The sequence below is a fragment of the Hypanus sabinus genome, chromosome 2, assembly GCF_030144855.1.
Source record: "Hypanus sabinus isolate sHypSab1 chromosome 2, sHypSab1.hap1, whole genome shotgun sequence".
Lineage (NCBI taxonomy): Eukaryota > Metazoa > Chordata > Chondrichthyes > Myliobatiformes > Dasyatidae > Hypanus > Hypanus sabinus.
Window position 1 is genome coordinate 27,465,641 of NC_082707.1, and position 18,175 is coordinate 27,483,815.

Consider the following 18,175-nt stretch of genomic DNA (forward strand, 5'->3'; position numbering starts at 1 on the left):
AAAGTTTCTTAATTGCTGCTGACAGATTTGGAGGTGTGATTGTAATGATGGGATGGAAGTCGATAAGGTAATTTAGGCTGGTGTAAACGATAAGCTGCAGTGTCAGTATGGTTAAACTGCAAGAATCCTGTTCCTGTTGGGATAGAGTCCGAACTCTAGAGTCAAACGGCTGTCAACTATCAGACCAATGGAGCACAATGTTTTCTAGTCTCTGACCAAATTTGTTTCTCTTGTTTTGCTCAAAATGTACAATGCTTTTAATCAACATATAATAATGGAGGAGCCTTTATTATTTAGAGATACTAAAAAAATTAATAAAATTAATAACACTGCAAATGAATAAAATTTACAGTTAATATGTACAGCATATTACTTTTTAAAGAGCAAAATGGGTGGATTTGAAATACGAATGTGTGCAGGCATGGGAATGATAAGAAACATGCAGGAAATGTCGTGATTAATATATTGATTTTAAAGGAAGTTTTGTTTTGAGTTTTCTAAACAAAATCCTTGTAGTTGATTTAAGTAAGAAAACAGATTTTATCTCCCGCGTAATACTCCCTTTTTGTCAGACACATCACTGCCTTGTCTTTTGTCGAACTGAGTGTTATTATACTCCTACACAAAATGCTCGTGGAACTTAGCAGTTCAGGGAGCATCTATGGCAGTCATGGGCAAACTACGGCCCGCGGGCCATATGCGGCCCGTTAAGCTTTTTAATCCGGCCCGCAGAACTTGATGAAATTATATTAATAAACCTTGTTAACGTTTTTTCCCCGCAATTCTGGTGTTTTCCCAATAGATGACGCACTCTATATACATTTGTGGCAACCCATTTCCTGGCACATCCGAACCGGCTCACAATTAGCCAGCGTTCCGGCTAAGGGAGATAGCCTGCGGGGATTTGCGAGCACAGAGCTTTGGAGCCTCTGCGCAGGGGGACAGGTTGAGGGAGGCTTAAAAGTGAGGCTGAGGATTTCGAATAAAGTTTTTTTCTTCGACCGCAGTTACCTACTCCGTGTCGTAATTTTAGCGCTGCATGTAGCACACCGCTACACATTGACCTTTGTTGAGGTGCAGCGTATTGCTCCACATTTGCGCTTTACTCTTTGTTCGGCTCGACCTATTTGTGTGAACAGGCGTTCAGCGTCATGAACATCAACAAAGCCAGCCACAGATCCAAGTGAACTGACCAACATCTCAGATCCATCCTGAGAATCGCCACAACAAAACTAAATCCAGACTTTGATGCGCTGGCTAAAAAGGGAGGCCAACAACGCTGTTCCCACTGAAATTAAAAATAAGTTTCTTCGTTGTGTTATGTAAAAAATGCATTTGAAAATATTTTTTTCAATAAGCCTTACATGTTACATGTCATTTCTGTTAAGTGATGGACATGAGTAGTGCGCAGGTGCATGTACGTTCTCAAAATAAAAAATGCGCTCCAGATCAAATAACGCGCTCCAAATACTGGCGCGTTCTCACTGTTCTGTCATTGTGCGGGTCGTTGTTGAGTTTTGGCACAGGGGACAATTGAATAAGAAGGAGCAGGACAAGTAGACCTGCATCTCCTACCGTTTTTGAAATAAAGACAGGCAGGAGGAGAGTGATGATGATAATATCTTGAAGGATAACAGAATTTTCAGTGCTTTAAAATAATAACTGTTACTATTAAAAAAGCTGTATTTTATTCATTTAATTTTCAGTGTTTTAAAAGTCATTTCAATAAATAGCTAAATACCATGGGACTTCAAAGACAGATATTTTGTTGTAATGCATTTGTTCATTTTCAATTGAAATTAAAGCACATGTTTTCTACATATCCCATGATATTTTATTTTCTCTTATGAGTTGTATTACCAAAACACTCTGTCCATCTGCTCCTGGTCCAGCCCCCCTGTCAAATTTTAGAACCCTTTGTGGCCCTCAAGTCAAAAAGTTTGCCCACCCCTGATCTATGGAGAATCCTGATGAAGGATCTCAACCTAAAATGTTGACTTGTTTATTCTTCTCCACAGAAGCTGCCTGACTCTATGAGTTCCTCCACCATTTTGTGTGTGTTTCTCTAGACTTCCAGCATTAAGAGAAGGAAGCAAGTGATCATTTAAGTAAAACATTTTAGCTTGCTTATTTATGTATGGAACATGGGCTTTTATACGTGAGCATTAACAACCCAGAATGAGGTCAGCCACTTTCTTGAACCTTGCAATCAATGGAATGAATTTGGGGGTGTTAGATTTTGGTGAAGGCAATGTTGTTGAATAACAAAAATGATTAGTTAAATCCTGTTTTATTGTGGATGATTATGGCTTGGCATATGTATAGAACAAAGATTAATACATATTGTTAATCCTAAGACCCTAACCTTTAGCACCAATAAAGACAACAGTGCATGGAAGTACCCCAGCTTGCTGGTTCATACACGATTCTGATTTAAGAATATATAGCCTGCCATATGTATAGGACAAAGGTTAATCTGACATTTGCCTATGTGTTGAAGCACGCAGATGTAGACCACTTCATTTTTCTGAGGATGAGAACAGAATTGAACATTGTTCATTTATCAGTGTACATTCTCATGTCTGACCTTGTAATGGAAGGAAGGTCATTGATGATGGTGACAATGGCTGGACCTACAACACTGTCCTGAGGATCTTCTGCAATGGTGCCTGCGGCTGGGATAATAGACATTCAGCAACCACGGCCAACCACTGTGCAAGTTTTGACTCCACCTAGTGGACTGTTAATGCCAACTGGCTTCTCTTTCTCCAAGATTCCTAGATGCTGCTCAATGAAGTAGTGCCTTGACATCAAGGGTGGTCACTGTCACCTGATCGCTGGAATCCAACTCTTGTCCAACTTTGGATCAAAACCCTATTGAGTTTTGGAGATGACTGGTCTTGGAATATTGGTCATTATCATTGCTTGAGTAAATTATATTCTGACAAAATATAAATGGAATTCTTTAAAATTTAGCTTGTTTTCTAATTTTGCTGAAATAAGTTTCACTCAGGGATTAACTGTGACTGTGTTGATCACTAACAGAAATAAAGCATTTCACAATATATTTTGATGCTTCAATATACATGTGACAAATAGCAAATCTTTAATCATTGTCCAGCATCTGCAGATTTTCTCTTAGTGATTGGTCAACCTAATGAAAGATTTTTTAACTTAAAACACAATTATTTAATTGACAAAACAGTCACAGAAATGTTTATCAACTTATTCTTTCTAAGTATGTGAGGGCAATCTGCTCATAATTTTAAAAGCTAATTACCTTACTGTATGTAAATAACTACCCGTAGTTGATTAGGCAAAGGGGCGATGAATCAACATGTAAAGCTAAGGATGCTGTTTGCTTTAGAAGAAAATAACAATCACTGTTTTAATGAATGAATTGGACAGTGATTTCCTGCAACAGCACAATCTTCAAAGTTTCAAAGTAAATTTATTATCAAAGTACATATATGTCACCATTTACAACCCTGAGATTCATATTCTTGCAGGCATACTCAATAAATCCAATAATCATAATAGAATCAATGAAAGATTGCAGCAAAAGGTCAGAAATAGCCAATGAGCAAAAGACAACAAACTGTGCAAATATAAAAAGAAAGAAAACAATAATAATAAATAAGCAATAAATACTAAGGACAGGAGATGAGGAGTCCTAGAAAGTGAGTCCATAAGTTGAGGGAACATTTCAGTGCTCAGCGGTGGGGAGGGCTTTACCGGTGATGGACTGGGCCATATCCACTACTTTTTGTAGGATTTTCCATTTAAGGGTATTAGTGCTTCCATCCCAGGCTGTGATACAGTCAGTCAATATATTCTCCACCACACATCTACAGAAGTATATCAAAGTTTTAACTGTCATACCAAATCTTCACCAACTCCCAAGTAAGTAGAGGCACTGCCGTGCTTTCTTTGTAACTGCACTTGCATGCTGGGTCCAGGACAGATCTTCTGAAATGATAACACTGAAGAATTTAAAGTTGCTGATCCTCTTCACCTCTGATCCCTAATAAGGATTGGCACACGGACCTCTGGTTTCCTCCTCCTGAAGTCAATCATTAGCTCCTTGGCCTTGCTGACATTGAGTAAGAGGTTGTTGTTGTGACACCACTCAGCTAGATTTTCAATCTCCCTCCTAAAATGCTGATTCATCACTACCTTTGATTCAGCCTACGAAAGTGGTGTTGTTTGCAAACTTGAATATGGCATTGGAGCTTTGTTTTGCCACATACCTATATGTAAAATATTAAAATAAGAAAAGAGAAAATGTGTGAAATTACTTAGCCAAACAAAACACACAAGAATAATAGCAGGAGTAGGCCAGTTATTTTGTCAAGGCTACCCTACCGTTCAAGACAGTTTTCTAATCACCTTCCCTAGACCTCCATTCTTATGACCATAACTTCTCAAAATATTTCCCGTGATTTGCCTCCTGAACCCTCTCGGATAGTAAACCCCAGAGATTCATCACTCTCTGCAAGAAGAAATTGATACACAAATTGGGTATAAATAATTTTCACCTATCTTTTAAATATGCCTGTCCATTTAAGACTTTCCCACTAGTAATATCTACCATAGATAGAACTTTCATTCTTCTAAACTTCTGACTTTTGTTTCAACCTTTTTTTAATTGGGAACACTCTCACCCAATAAATTAACACAATGAATCTCTTATGCAGTGCCTCCACTGCTAGTATATCCTTTCTTAAAATAAGGGGACCAAACCTTTATAGTACTCCAGGTGCAGCCTCACCAGCACCCCAAACAATTCTGTGTTATCCATTTTTAAACTCCCGTCCTGAGTAAGAAAGACCAATGTGCCATTTGCCTTATATACTAGCTTAACCTGCCTGCTCACATATCGTGCTTCATGCACGAGAACACCTGTATGCCTCTCTACTGTGTTTATTTACATCTTATCTAAACTGATTTGAAGATGTGGAGAAAGAGTAACGAAAGAGCAGTAAGGAATTAAATAATAAAAGAATGACAGTACAGTGTGAAAAAAAACATACAATACTAATAAGAAAATAAAGATGAATCTGCAGGAGGTGTAAATGAAAATTATTCAGACATTGCTAGAGGAATGTGAAGTGAATGTTGGAAATCTGAATTAATATGCCCAAAATGGTTATTATCTGAAATTTATCTACTCGATTTTAGGTCAAGGAGACTGTAATATTTGTCATCAGAAAATGAAATATGAATGTTACTGTCTGAGCTGCCCTTCTCCTGCAGTATCTTGCCATTCTTCTTGGTAATCTAATCACAACAAGCTTCAATGAAAGATCCTTCAGAAAATCTGTGAGCTAATATGTGTTATAAAATGGTAGCATTGCTGTTTCTTCACCACTGATCCAAAAACAATCAAGTGTATAGTAATTACACTGTTTGCATGGTAGTTGTAAATTATTATTTTTATTATCTGGGGTTTTGTTCTGCAACATTTCTTGAAGAAAGGAAGAAACTTATGGAAATGTAAGAGGGAACTAGTAGGTGAATTAGGAACAACAATCTGTTTATCATTTTGGATGTTGTAATATATTATCTGGAAATTATAGCAACACATTCAAGAACATAGATTAAAGATCTAAAGATTAGCTTTATTTGTCACACGTACATCGAAACATACAGTGAAATGCGTCAAAACACTTCTGGTGTCAACAAAGCAAGCTTACTAACCCTAACTGTAGATCATGGAATGTGGGAGGAAATCAGAGTACCCGGTGGAAACCCACATAGTCACAGGGAGAATGTACATACTCCTTATAGACAGTAGTGGGATTTGAACACTGATCAGTGATCGCTGGTGCTGTTAAACCATTGCACTAACCGCTATGCTACTGTGCCACCTGGAGGATTGGGATATTCACTTAATTCAGTATTATTTATTTGTTAAGAGACAGCTTGGAACTGGCCCTTCCGGCCCTTCAAACTGCACCGCTCAGCTATGCTCCAATTTAATCCTAGCCTAATCAAGGGACAATTTACAATGACCAATTCACCTACCAACCAATACGTATTTGGACTGTGCGGTCACGGGGAGAATATACAAACTCCTTACAGGCAGCGGTGAGAATTGAACCCGAATCGCTGGTACTGTAAAGGGTTGTGCTAAGCACTACATCACTGTTGTCATGTGTTATCAAGGAGTGAAAAACCTTTGTTTGTGTGCCATCCAGACAAATCTTGTCACATCTAAGTACATTGAGGCCGTAAAAAGAAAAATAGAACTCAGTGTTCAAAGAAAGGTAAACAAATTAATTGTTTAGGCTCTGATAAGGTAGACTGAGAGATCAAATTTATTTTTAGCATGAGAGGTCCATTCAAGTGTCTGATAACAGCAGGATACAAGGTGTCCTTTGAGTTATTTAATGTGCAATAAGACCTACAGAAGACCAAATATTCAATGCAGAATGTCAGACACACATACACTCTCATTGTTTTGCTATCAGAACCCCTTTCCCCTAAGTTATTTCAGTCTCTGTGCTATCATGAGTGCTAGAATTTCCAATGAAACTTGAACTTCTTGTTTTCTGGCAGAAAAACACTTGCATATACTGTCAGAAAAATTCACTTGGAAATGTACTTGCCTACTCTTGGATGCCTGCTCATACAAGTGGATTTGATGTCACTAAATATGTCAATAATGTGTTACAAGCTAAACAGCATCTTAGCATTGAGATTACTTAAAGCACAAAATGTTGAAATTATAAACCACTTCACAGTTCCCAAAAAGCACGTGTGGGAGGAATCAAAGGTCTAAGTTTAATAGAGAAATGTGAAATGTTTGTTGAGAAGTATTGAGAATACTGTCACACAGAGGGAAAACAAAGTGTAATTATAGCAGTTTGTCCCAGTGTTAAGGCTGTAAATGAGGAGGTTACAGTTTTGAGCCCTGTGCTTGGGTTTGAGTACGTAATCTGGATAAACATTGAAGCACATTAATTACGGAGCACTACATTGGCACGTCTTTAAACATAATGTGCATCAATCTATTCCATTGATAACAAAATAACAAATGACTTGATTCTAACTAGAGTAGGAGAGTTTTAAAAGTGTCCTGACAATCAACTATCCCACAATAGAAACCTCTAAATCAGATTTACTTGCCATTTAACTCATTTGCTTTTTGTAGGGCTCTGTACACAAATTGACTACGGTATTATATACAAAATAACAATAGCTTCACTTCATAACTGAATTACTTTGCTCCAAGGTACATTGGGGATGTGAAAAGTACTACATAAATCTGTGTTCTTTCTGTTTTTCCTAAGCATGGTCTCTACAAAGCTTCACTGTGTTAAGGCAGTTCTTAATGTTCAAAAATCAATCAGCAACCAGGCAAAATGAGTTTGCAGGTGAAATCACTAGGGTTTTATAGGCAATGCTATGGGGACAGAGACAAACCTTAATACATATTGTAATCAACACACACAAAATGCTGGAGGAACCCAGCAGGTCAGGCAGCATCTATGGCAGAGTAAACAGTTGATGTTTCTGGCCGAAGTCCTTCATCAGCACCTAGCCTGCTGAGTTCCTCCAGCATCTTGTGTGTATCACAATAATCTGCTGTGTTTGTGGATTTCAATTGCCATTGAACATTTTAGGCTACTTGTTGGGCAGGCTGGACCAGAATAGTATGGAGTCAAGAGAGCTTGAGTCAATTGATAAGATTTCAGTCCTCCTTACCTGGACCATTGTTTTTCTCTTGAACAGGTTACTTAGCTCACAGCCAAGCATTTGCAGTTAATTAGTACCTACATCCTCAATTCATTCTCAGCAACCCAACCTGTGTTAGTTAACAAATGATAAAATTCAGAGCTAATACACTGGCAGCTCCTATTTGTATTGTTGGCATGTCACTAGGCACTGTCTGTAAATAACTGTCCTGTGGGATCCCAGAGATCTTCAGCACTGATTTTCAGGCAAAGAACAATAATGGGGTCACCACATGCAGAGGGCATGCTGATGGGGGAACATTTGCCAGCTGTTATGGTGTGACTGACATGGATCAAGAATCTTGCCGTGAAGTTTTTTGCTTCTCTCTCTCTCTCTCTCTCTCTCTCTCTCTCTCTCTCTCTCTCTCTGGCAAAACATGGTATAATGCAGGGGTGGGCAAACTTTTTGACTTGAGGGCCACAAAGGGTTCTAAAATTTGACAGGGGGGCCGGACCAGGAGCAGATGGACGGAGTGTTTTGGTAATACACCTCATAAGAGAAAATAAAATACCATGGGATATGTAGAAAACATGTGCTTTAATTTCAATTGAAAATGAACAAATGCATTACAACAAAATATCTGTCTTTGAAGTCCCATGGTATTTAGCTATTTATTGAAATGTCTTTTAAAACACTGAAAATTAAATGAATAAAATACAGCTTTTTTTAATAGTAACAGTTATTATTTTAAAGCACTGAAAATTGTGTTATCCTTCAAGATATTATCATCATCACTCTCCTCCTGACTGTCTTTATTTCAAAAACGGTAGGAGATGCAGGTCTACTTGTCCTGCTCCTTCTTATTCAATTGTCCCCTGTGCCAAAACTCAACAACAACCCGCACAATGACAGAACAGTGAGAGCGCGCCAATATGCGGAGCTCTGTGCTCGCAAATCCCCGCAGGCTATCTCCCTTAGCTGGAATGCTGGCTAATTGTGAGCCGGTTCGGATGTGCCAGGAAATGGGTCGCCACAAGGTCACAAAGTAAAGCGCAAATGTGGAGTAATACGCTGCACCTCAACAAAGGTCAATGTATATAGAGTGCGTCATCTATTGGGAAAACGCCAGAATTGCGGGGAAAAAACGTTAACAAGGTTTATTAATATAATTTCATCAAGTTCTGCAGGCCGGATTAAAAAGCTTAACGGGCCGCATATGGCCCGCGGGCTGTAGTTTGCCCATGCCTGGTATAATGACAAGACTTTTCCTCAAGCATTTTGCTAAGAGGGGGACCTGCTTGAAGTTAATTTGTCCACCTCCCTTCTTACTGGTGTCACCTTGCAGGAGTTTAATTCGTTTCCCACTTCGGCATTGAAGTCACCTAGGAAGATTTGGTCAGCTCCTGGGAGTTCTTACGAAGTTGAAGTACCTAATAATATATGAAAGATCAGGAGGAAGCTATATGACCACTTGAACCTGCTGTGCTATTCAGCCAGATCAGGACTGACCTACTTCATCACAAGTTTCACACCCACAATCTATTTCCCTCTATTCTTTTAGCATCCAGGAATCGATAAATCTCTCTTATAAATGTAATCAATGACTTAGCCTCCACAGACCTCAGGGATAGAGACTTTCAGTGATTCATTCTTTAAGCAAATAAATTTCTCCTTAGTTCGGCCTCAAATACCCAGCTTAGTTTGCCTCTCATTCTAGATCTCTTAGCCGGGGGAATCATTCCTCTCCCCCCACACCTGCTTTTCTGTTTTGTCAAGCTCTCTGGGTATTTTGTATGATATTATTGTTCATTCTTCTGAACTAGAAAATTTCTCTTCTAGTGACAGGCCCACCATCTCTTTCCTTCTTAAATGGTCAGATCAAGTTTGCTTCTTTCCAAATCATCAGGAATCACTCCAGAACCTGCAAAGTTTTTGAAGCTGATGATTAGATCACATATGCTCTCAGTAGCCACCCATTTCAGAACTTGGGGATATTGATCACCAGGTCTTTGGGATTTATCGGTGTTCAGGCTCATTAACTTAATACCATTTCTTTTCCAATACTTTTCATTTCCTCATTTGCACTAGACCTTTAGGAGTTTTTTTGTGCTTTCCGACATGCAGACAGACATAAATTATTTCTTTAATTCCTCGTATCCCCATTATAAATTTTCCTACCTCTGTCAGTGAAGAACCCACATTTTCCAGTTTTAGTAAAAGCTCTTTCCATTTGTTTTTCTGCTTCTTACCAGTTTATTGTCTTATTTTTTTTCCTTTCAATTACTTGGCCATCCTTTGCTGAATTTTGAAAACCCCAAACCTCGGCTCAGTGTAGCCTTTGGTAAATTTATAAACCTTTTTGTAGGTTTACTACAATACTTAATTTCTCCTAGGATCTATATTTGGATTCCTCTGCCTCTAGTTTTTTTTTTGTATCTCAAAGATGTACATGGGTTAGAAGTCTACTGTAATATTTTCAAGGAAAATCTAGTCTCCTTTAACACTACTATACGCTCTACAAAATTATTACAGAGAATAGCAGTTTCAAGAATATTGAATAGAATCTATTGAATAGAAGTATACTGTAACTTATTTACTTTATTATTTTATTTTGATTTTTTTCTTCTATATCATGTATTGCATTGAATTGATGCTGCTAAGTTAACAAATTTCACAACACATGCCGATTCTGATTCTGATTCAATTATAAACCAACCGTTGAACCCTGCCTCAACCTATAATGTCCTCAATCAAGCATCTGCCACAAAATGTGAGAAATTCGCAATTTTTTTAACAACAATATTACTTCTATTAGGGAGAGTATAGCCACAGATGCTGGTAACCTCCACAGACAGCCTCATAAAGAGAAGGCAACCAAGTTAAAATTTACAAGTGTTTCTGATTGTAACAAAGATTAAACCATCTACCTTCTGTATCGACCCTGTACTTACCACACTTTTAAGGACTCTTTTAATAATGTTTCTAATTTGTTAGAAAGATTATTAATACATCCTTTGAAGCTGGAGTTTTTCCAGATGCCTTCAAAATTGGAGCTATTAAACCCCTACTTAAAAAGTCAAACATTGATAGTGAGGTGCTAGTTAACTTACAGGCCTATATCAAATCTTCCCTTCCTTGGCAAGATTCTTGAGAAAGTCATTTTCAACCAACAACAAATTTCTAAATGTGAACAATATTCCATAAAAATTTCAGCCAGGTTTTAGAGTAAACCACAGCATGGAGACGACCCTGATCAAAGTTGTCAGCACTAATGTCAACAGGGTCTCAATTCTAATTCTGCTGGATCTAAGTGGAGCCTTTGACACAAATGATCACAACATTTTCCTTGATCGCTGTGAGAACTGGGTTGGCTTCCCTGGTAGTGCCCTTAATTGCTTTCGCTCATATATCTTACAGAGAAATTTTTTGTCTCTGTCTTGGAGACCATTTTCTAAGAGATACAATGTTCCTTTTGATGTTCTTCAGGGAGGGTGCCTTAATCCGCTACTCTGTCCCTTGTACATATTCCCTTTAGGAGATGGCAATGGGGAGCACAAAATTGATTTCCACAGTTATACAGACAGCACACAATTGTACACCTCGACTGAGCCTGTTGATGATATCACCCTATATTCTCTAACTTCTGGTATGGCTGTAATAAAAGGATGAGCAATAATTTCCTAAAACTAAATGAAGATAAAACTGAAATACAGCTGATTCCAGCTAATTAGGGAATCAATTAATCAGGGCAGCCCCTTACTTGGGACATTTCTTAAAGAAAAGAAACTAATTGAGAAAATTGCCTGGATTCCCTTCATTTATTTGGGACACAATGCTGCTTAATTGGGGCAGATGACCTTTGCCGAACAGGTTCTAACTCGTGTCAGTCATGTGTACTTGTGTGGTCGATAGAAACTACACTGTGCTTAGAGCACAGTTTTTAATAGCATTAGTTAAATGAGTTTGTGTTTAAAAAGCAGCGATTTTTGTCGCTGATAATTGGCAAGAAATAAGCAGTAAGCCCATTCAGAATTCAGTCCTGCTGAAGGGTCTCGGCCCAAAATGTCAACTGTACTCTTTTCCATAGATACTGCCGGGCCTGCTGAGTTCCTCCAGCATTTTGTGTGTGTTGCTTGGATTTCCAGCATCTGCATATTTTCTCTTGTTTGTGGTTGGAACTGTTTGGTTCACTGCGGTTTCAAGCACTCAGGCTTGGTTATGCCAGAAATGGCCAAGAGAGAAAATGGAACTACTTCACTACTGCAACAAGTTATGAACTATGAAGAATTTGAAGATATCAATCATCATCTTGAATGTTACAATGAAAATGAAGATTTGGGGGATGCGATCATTTAAAGTGTTGTGCAGTACAATGGCAATCCCTTATCTGCTCTAGCTGGCTGTGCTGATTTTATTCATTTACAGTCAACTAAAAGAACATGGTCACATACACTAGATGAATTCCTCCGAAAATAACTATTAAGAACAAGTGCATAGTTTTGTAGATTTGGTAGTGTTCTAATTTGTTCTATATTTCATTTAAATACATTATGTGTTTCCCTGTTTGTCTTTTTTATACTTTTTTAACTATTTCCTTGAAACTTCGGTTAATTGGGGTAGCCGCTTAATTGGATCAAAATGTACTTGTCCGATGTATCCTAACTTTCAGTTGGTCCCAAAGCCTAAAGAGATAAATTTCTTGATAAACTTGGGAACTTGGCTTCCCTTGTAAAATCAGAAGTAACTGGCCTGAGTGCTAATCTTGATTGAGATTTGAATGTTAAATCCCACATAAAGAAAGTGACTGAGCAGTGTTTCTACACATAGGGAATATTGCAGAAGTATATCTGTTTCTGTCACATAATGATGCTGAAAAACAAATTCAAGCCTTTATATTGAATAGACTTGATTACTGCAAAGCACTTTTTAATAGGCCTTCTGAAGCAATCTATTGACAAACTTCATCTTATTCAGAATGCTGCTGCCTGACATTTAACTAAAACCAGGATAAGGGAGGATATCACTCCCATCCTAACTACTTTGCATTGGCTTCCTGTATCTTTTAGAACTTTAAAGTTCTCTTACTTGTTTTCAAAACTGTCAATGGTATGGAACCAGAGTGCATCACAGGGTCACTTTCATTTTATAATCCTGCTTGAATTCTCAGGTCTTCTTCCATCAGTCTCTGAAATTTAAACAACCTCCCTCAAAGGACAACTTTTATGAACTACACACCTGAACTATGGAACTCAATCCCTAAAACTATAAGGGATGCAGACTCAGATGACACATTTAAATGATATCTCAAAACCAATTTACTTAACTTTGCTTTTACCTAACTTTTTTTGTCTTTTCTGTTCATGGTTGCACTTTATCCCATTGTAAAGCACTTTGGACCACATTGTCTGTAAGAAAAGTGCTCTGTAAATAAGTTATTATTATTTGTAGCAAACCATTTAATATTTTACTAAATGTTAGCTATTGTCAGAGTTACACAGCATAGAAACAGGACCTTAAGCCCAGATGATTCATGCTGACAAGGACGCCCCATCCAAACAAGTCCCTTTTGCCACTAACCTTCTAAATCTGTCCAATCCAAGTACTCATCCAGCTGTCTTTTAAGAGCCATTATTGTACCTACCTCAACCACTCCCTCTCGCAGCTCATTCTACATAGATACCACCCTTGATAAAAAAATTACCCCTCTAATTCCTATTAAATCGTTCACCTCTGTCCTGAAGCCTATGTCCTCTAGTTCTTGATTCCCCAACCTTGTGTGGGGGGGGGGGGGGAAACAATTTATACTGTACAGTGCAAACATCTTAGGCACATATATATAGCTAGGGTGCCTAAGACAGTTGCACAGTACTGTATTTGTCAACGTGAAGTGGAGAGTAAGCTTCCTGGCGGGAGCAAAGGATATTGAGAATGAAGAGGGTGGAGTGCCATAGGAGGAGTATGTGACAAGTGGCAGAGAAGGAAGTGCCAGGGGTGCCAATGCTGTTAGGGAGGGAGTTCCAGTGAAAATCAAAATAAAAAATCTGTAGATACTAGAAATTTAAAATAAAAAAAGAATTGCTGGAAATACTTAGCAAGTCAGACTGTGGGTAGAATCCATCCTCTACGTCTGTTAGTAATTGCCCGGTCTACATGTATAATAAAAGCCCCTGTTAAACACCATATATTCCATGCAGTATTTTACAGGATTTGCTTGAAGGCCCATACATTGCTACCAATTATTTTTGCCCCCGTTGCTGCTAAGCTCCAGTTAATTGATTTTATTGCTAAACCTACTATCCGTTAAGTCAGTCTTTTCTACAGATGCCATCCCATACCCTATTTTCTTTACTTTTTAATGTTCTACACAAATCTTGAATACCCTAGAACATGCAGTTCTGATTTTCAATCATCCACTTTTCATAATCCAAATAGGTTATACTCATTTATGCCTATTTATACTGTTAATTCATCCACTTATGGTAGACGTAGCATGTATTTACCACAGATTTGGCCATTTAATCTTTTTACCATACTCTGACCCTTTTTGCTACATGTGTGTTGTTTCCACTGTCTACTTACGTTGCTTGCTACATTTCACATTCAACTTTGTCTTCCTCTTCTGGCTCTCCTCCAAAATTCCTAATCCCCTGTCAAGCTGGTTTAAATCCTCCCCAAAATAACAAGTAAACCCTTTGGGCAAGGATTTTGATCCTGGCCTGGTCCTGTTGGGGTGCAATCTATCAGAAGTGCAGGTCTTACCATCTCTAGAAACAATCTCAGAAATGGTAAATGAAGACACAAGAGACTTCTTGGATGTTGGAGTCTGTATCAGTGGTGGGAAATGGACAGCTGACATTTCAAATCAAGAAGTGTCTTGACTCAAAACCTTTATCATCCATCTTCCTTTACAAATGCTGCCTGACTGCCTAGTCAGAAATGTAAAATTTTGCACCATCTCTCCAATCAAGCATTCCTTTTCTCCCATCATCTGTTTCTGTACTTAATTGTATGGGACACAGAGATTACAACCTGTGAGATCTTGGAGTCCTATTTGGCAACCTCCAGGCTGAAGATGCTGTTCTGCTTCCAGCTGTAGGAGCTGATCTTGTACATCAGTCAATGAAAGCAAGCATGCAGGTACAGCAGGCAGTGAAGAAAGCTAATAGCATGCTGGCTTTTATAACAAGAGGAATTGAGTATAGGAGTAAAGAGGTCCTTCTGCAGCTGTACAGGGCCCTGGTGAGACCCCACCTGGAGTACTGTGTGCAGTTTTGGTCTCCAAATTTGAGGAAGGACATTCTTGCTATTGAGGGAGTGCAGCATAGGTTCACAAGGTTAATTCCCGGAATGGCGGGACTGTCATATGTTGAAAGATTGGAGCGACTGGGCTTGTATACACTGGAATTTAGAAGGATGAGAGGGGATCTGATTGAAATATAGAAGATTATTAAGGGATTGGACACACTGGAGGCAGGGAGCATGTTCCCGCTGATGGGTGAGTCCGGAACTAGAGGCCACAGTTTAAGAATAAGGGGTAGGCCATTTAGAACAGAGATGCCGAAAAACTTTTTCACCCAGAGAGTGGTGGATATGTGGAATGCTCTGCCCCAGAAGGCAGTGGAGGCCAAGTCTCTGGATGCATTCAAGAGAGAGTTAGATAGAGCTCTTATAGATAGCGGGGTCAAGGGATATGGGGAGAGGGCAGGAACGGGGTACTGATTGTGTATGATCAGCCATGATCACAGTGAATGGTGGTGCTGGCTAGAAGGGCCGAATGGCCTACTCCTGCACCCACTGTCTATTGTCACCTCCTGTCTATTGTGTTGCACTCAGGATAACAACTCCACACAGCCACTCAACATGTAGCCGTTGTGCACATGGATTATACAAGGTGAGGCCTTCACCCAGTGACAGAAGTATCTCAATTTGGCCGTATGGCAAGGACATTGGCACACATGTAGAGATGGAGGTGCATGTAGGTGCTTTTCAGATACATGGATACAAATATAGACTCAGGTACCAATGCCTGTCCACTCTGTCTTCCTTGTTCCACCCGCTTTTTCTTTCCAGCCATTCTCCACAAACTCAAGAGTAATTTCACTTTGTTTACCAAATTTAGTTCAACATCTGAAATGAAAATGGATGTTTCAGACCTACAGGAATTCACTTCCTTGCCATCATAATATACCATGTGGAATACTTATTGAAAACTACAACTGGCACTGCAACTACAATCAGCACTGGAAGCAAAGGCAGTACTCGAAAACCGAATTGCCGTTAGTTGTTCGAGTGCAATGACATTGAAAGTGATATCATGATTTCTCTCTGTTTACCAGATCGCAAGATTGGGTCACATCTACAGATTGAGGTCCCTGACCCTGGAGATTTTTTCAGTCTCAAGATTATTTGCATCTGTTTGACATTCCCTTCCAGTGATGGGGTGTCTGCCTGCAGTGCATGGAGAAAAGCAACAAATGATGTCAGAAGCATAACACAGCATGATACTCTTGGCATTCTTAAAGAATGCATTTGAAGTTCTTTTCCCTGTAATGTGGAAAAATCCTTATGCAGTACTTTGCTTGCAGAAACATGTAGACATTAGCAATCCTGGGAGATAGGTATTCAATGGGTGGCTGTTGTACTTCAGCATTGCCATGGTAAAACTGTCAAATGCTGTGGGACAATATTGCATTGTTCCATTATTTGGCAGTGAAATTCTCTGAACTCTTTCAATCTTCAGTATCTTTCTTATAGATAGGTGACCAAAACTGCACACAGTACTCCAAATTTGGACTGACCAACATTTTATACAACTTCAATATAAATCCCATCTCTTGTACCCAATACTTTGATATCTGAAGGCCAACATTGCAAAAGTTCTCTTTACAACCCTATGTGTGTGTGGCCTCCATCGGTCGTGGTTGACCATGGGTTCTGCGCCTCTGGTAGTCACTGGTTTGTCTATCAGCATCGAATATGGCTATTGGGGCTGATCCTGGAACGGCAGGCTCTGCCACAGTTGCTGCATGTGTAGGGCATCGTGGAATTGTTGTCCGCTGTCCACTGTGCTCTCCATTTAGCTCTCCGGTCCTCAAACTGACTCACGATCACTCTTTCGCCTTGCTCTAGGTGTTGCTGAAGAGTACCTCGCCATTTGTTGCCGTCATCTGCTGTATCCTCCCAGCACTCTGTGTTGCTTTTTAAGGCTTTCCTGTTGCACTTGCAGACATCCTTGAAGCGAAGCTGCCAAGCAAATAAATGGCATAAAGATCTCATGGTCAACTACAACATTCTAGTGGCAAAGATTCTATTTCAGTTCACATCTGCACGGGTGAGGATTCAGATGGTGGTGTGACAATGCAAAAAAAAAGTACTGGAGAAATTAAATGATTCCAAAAACTGACAAATTCCTAGCATGTAGTGGGCTGTCACCTAATGTGGTCCTCTTAAAAGACTTGACTGCGGAGCAATATTTCCACCATCTGCAGGTTCGCTTGTGCACAAAGGTAGGTTACACAGTGTTCATGAATCTTCTAGAATTACTCAAGTTCTGCAACAGCTGCTCAGGTTGGACCGTTTTCCAAGGAGGGAAGGAAAAAGAAGAAAGAGAACATTGGGTCAAACAATGTAACATCTGTACCGAGAAAATGCTATTAACAGGAACATGAAAACATTTGTTGGTTGAGTCTATTCACAGTGTGATTTAATGTGAAGTTACCCGATAATTAAGTCTGTTCAATGTGGCTTTATAAAATAAAAACCACATTTGGCAAATCTGAATTTTTGGTGGGGTAATCAGCAAGGTATACAGTGTATGCAGGATACTTAACAGGTAATATATTAGCATTGATTAAGATCGGCTAACAAGCTAATGGGCAGAAAAGAGAGTAATTTTCAGAGTATTAGATTGTAACTCATGGAATGCTTCAAGGATCACTGCTTAGGTCTCATCCTCAGCAATCAATAACAATGACTTAGATTAAGGGACCAAGTAGAATGTATCTTGCTAAAATCCAGCATTTGCAATTTTTCTTGCTGTGTGGCCTGTGAGTGTTTCCAGCAGTTTTTGTTTTGTTTCAGATTTGCTGCATCGGCTTTCTTCTCACTCCAAATATTGTAAGTTTGCTAATGATAGATACGAAGGTGCAAAAAAATGAAGTGGATACAACGGAATGTGCACAGAAAATTGGCAGATGGAGTGTGTTGTAGGGAATATGAGGAGGAAGGAAATGTGTGTGTTTCAGACGAGAAGGAGCAGACCAGATGCAGGGCCAATTGTGAAGAACATCAGCTCATAACTGAAAGAGGCAAGGTATAGTGGAGTCCCCTTTCTGGAGCAGCTGTTTTTGGGATAAGCATTAAGTCCTGAGTCTAAGGCTTTGGTGACATAGTTAGAAAAAGCGAGATAAGGTCCTGTGCGATGAATATAGGGATTTAGTTAAGAGATTAAAGAGCAGAACCTCAAGGACAGTAATCTCTGGATAACACCCACTGC

At 39.2% G+C, this 18,175-nt stretch overlaps 1 long non-coding RNA gene across 2 annotated transcripts; it reads right to left on the minus strand.

Moving 5' to 3' along the window:
* Positions 1-423: 423 nt before the first annotated feature.
* Positions 424-16,800, minus strand: LOC132407371 (uncharacterized). Of its 2 annotated transcripts, XR_009516457.1 has the most exons (3): positions 16,014-16,800; positions 13,021-13,085; positions 424-4,250 (listed from the first exon to the last, which is right to left on the minus strand). It is a non-coding gene; the product is annotated as an uncharacterized LOC132407371 (long non-coding RNA). The 2 variants fall into 2 exon arrangements; XR_009516456.1 differs by lacking the exon at positions 424-4,250 and having other exon boundaries at positions 9,850-13,085.
* Positions 16,801-18,175: the final 1,375 nt, after the last annotated feature.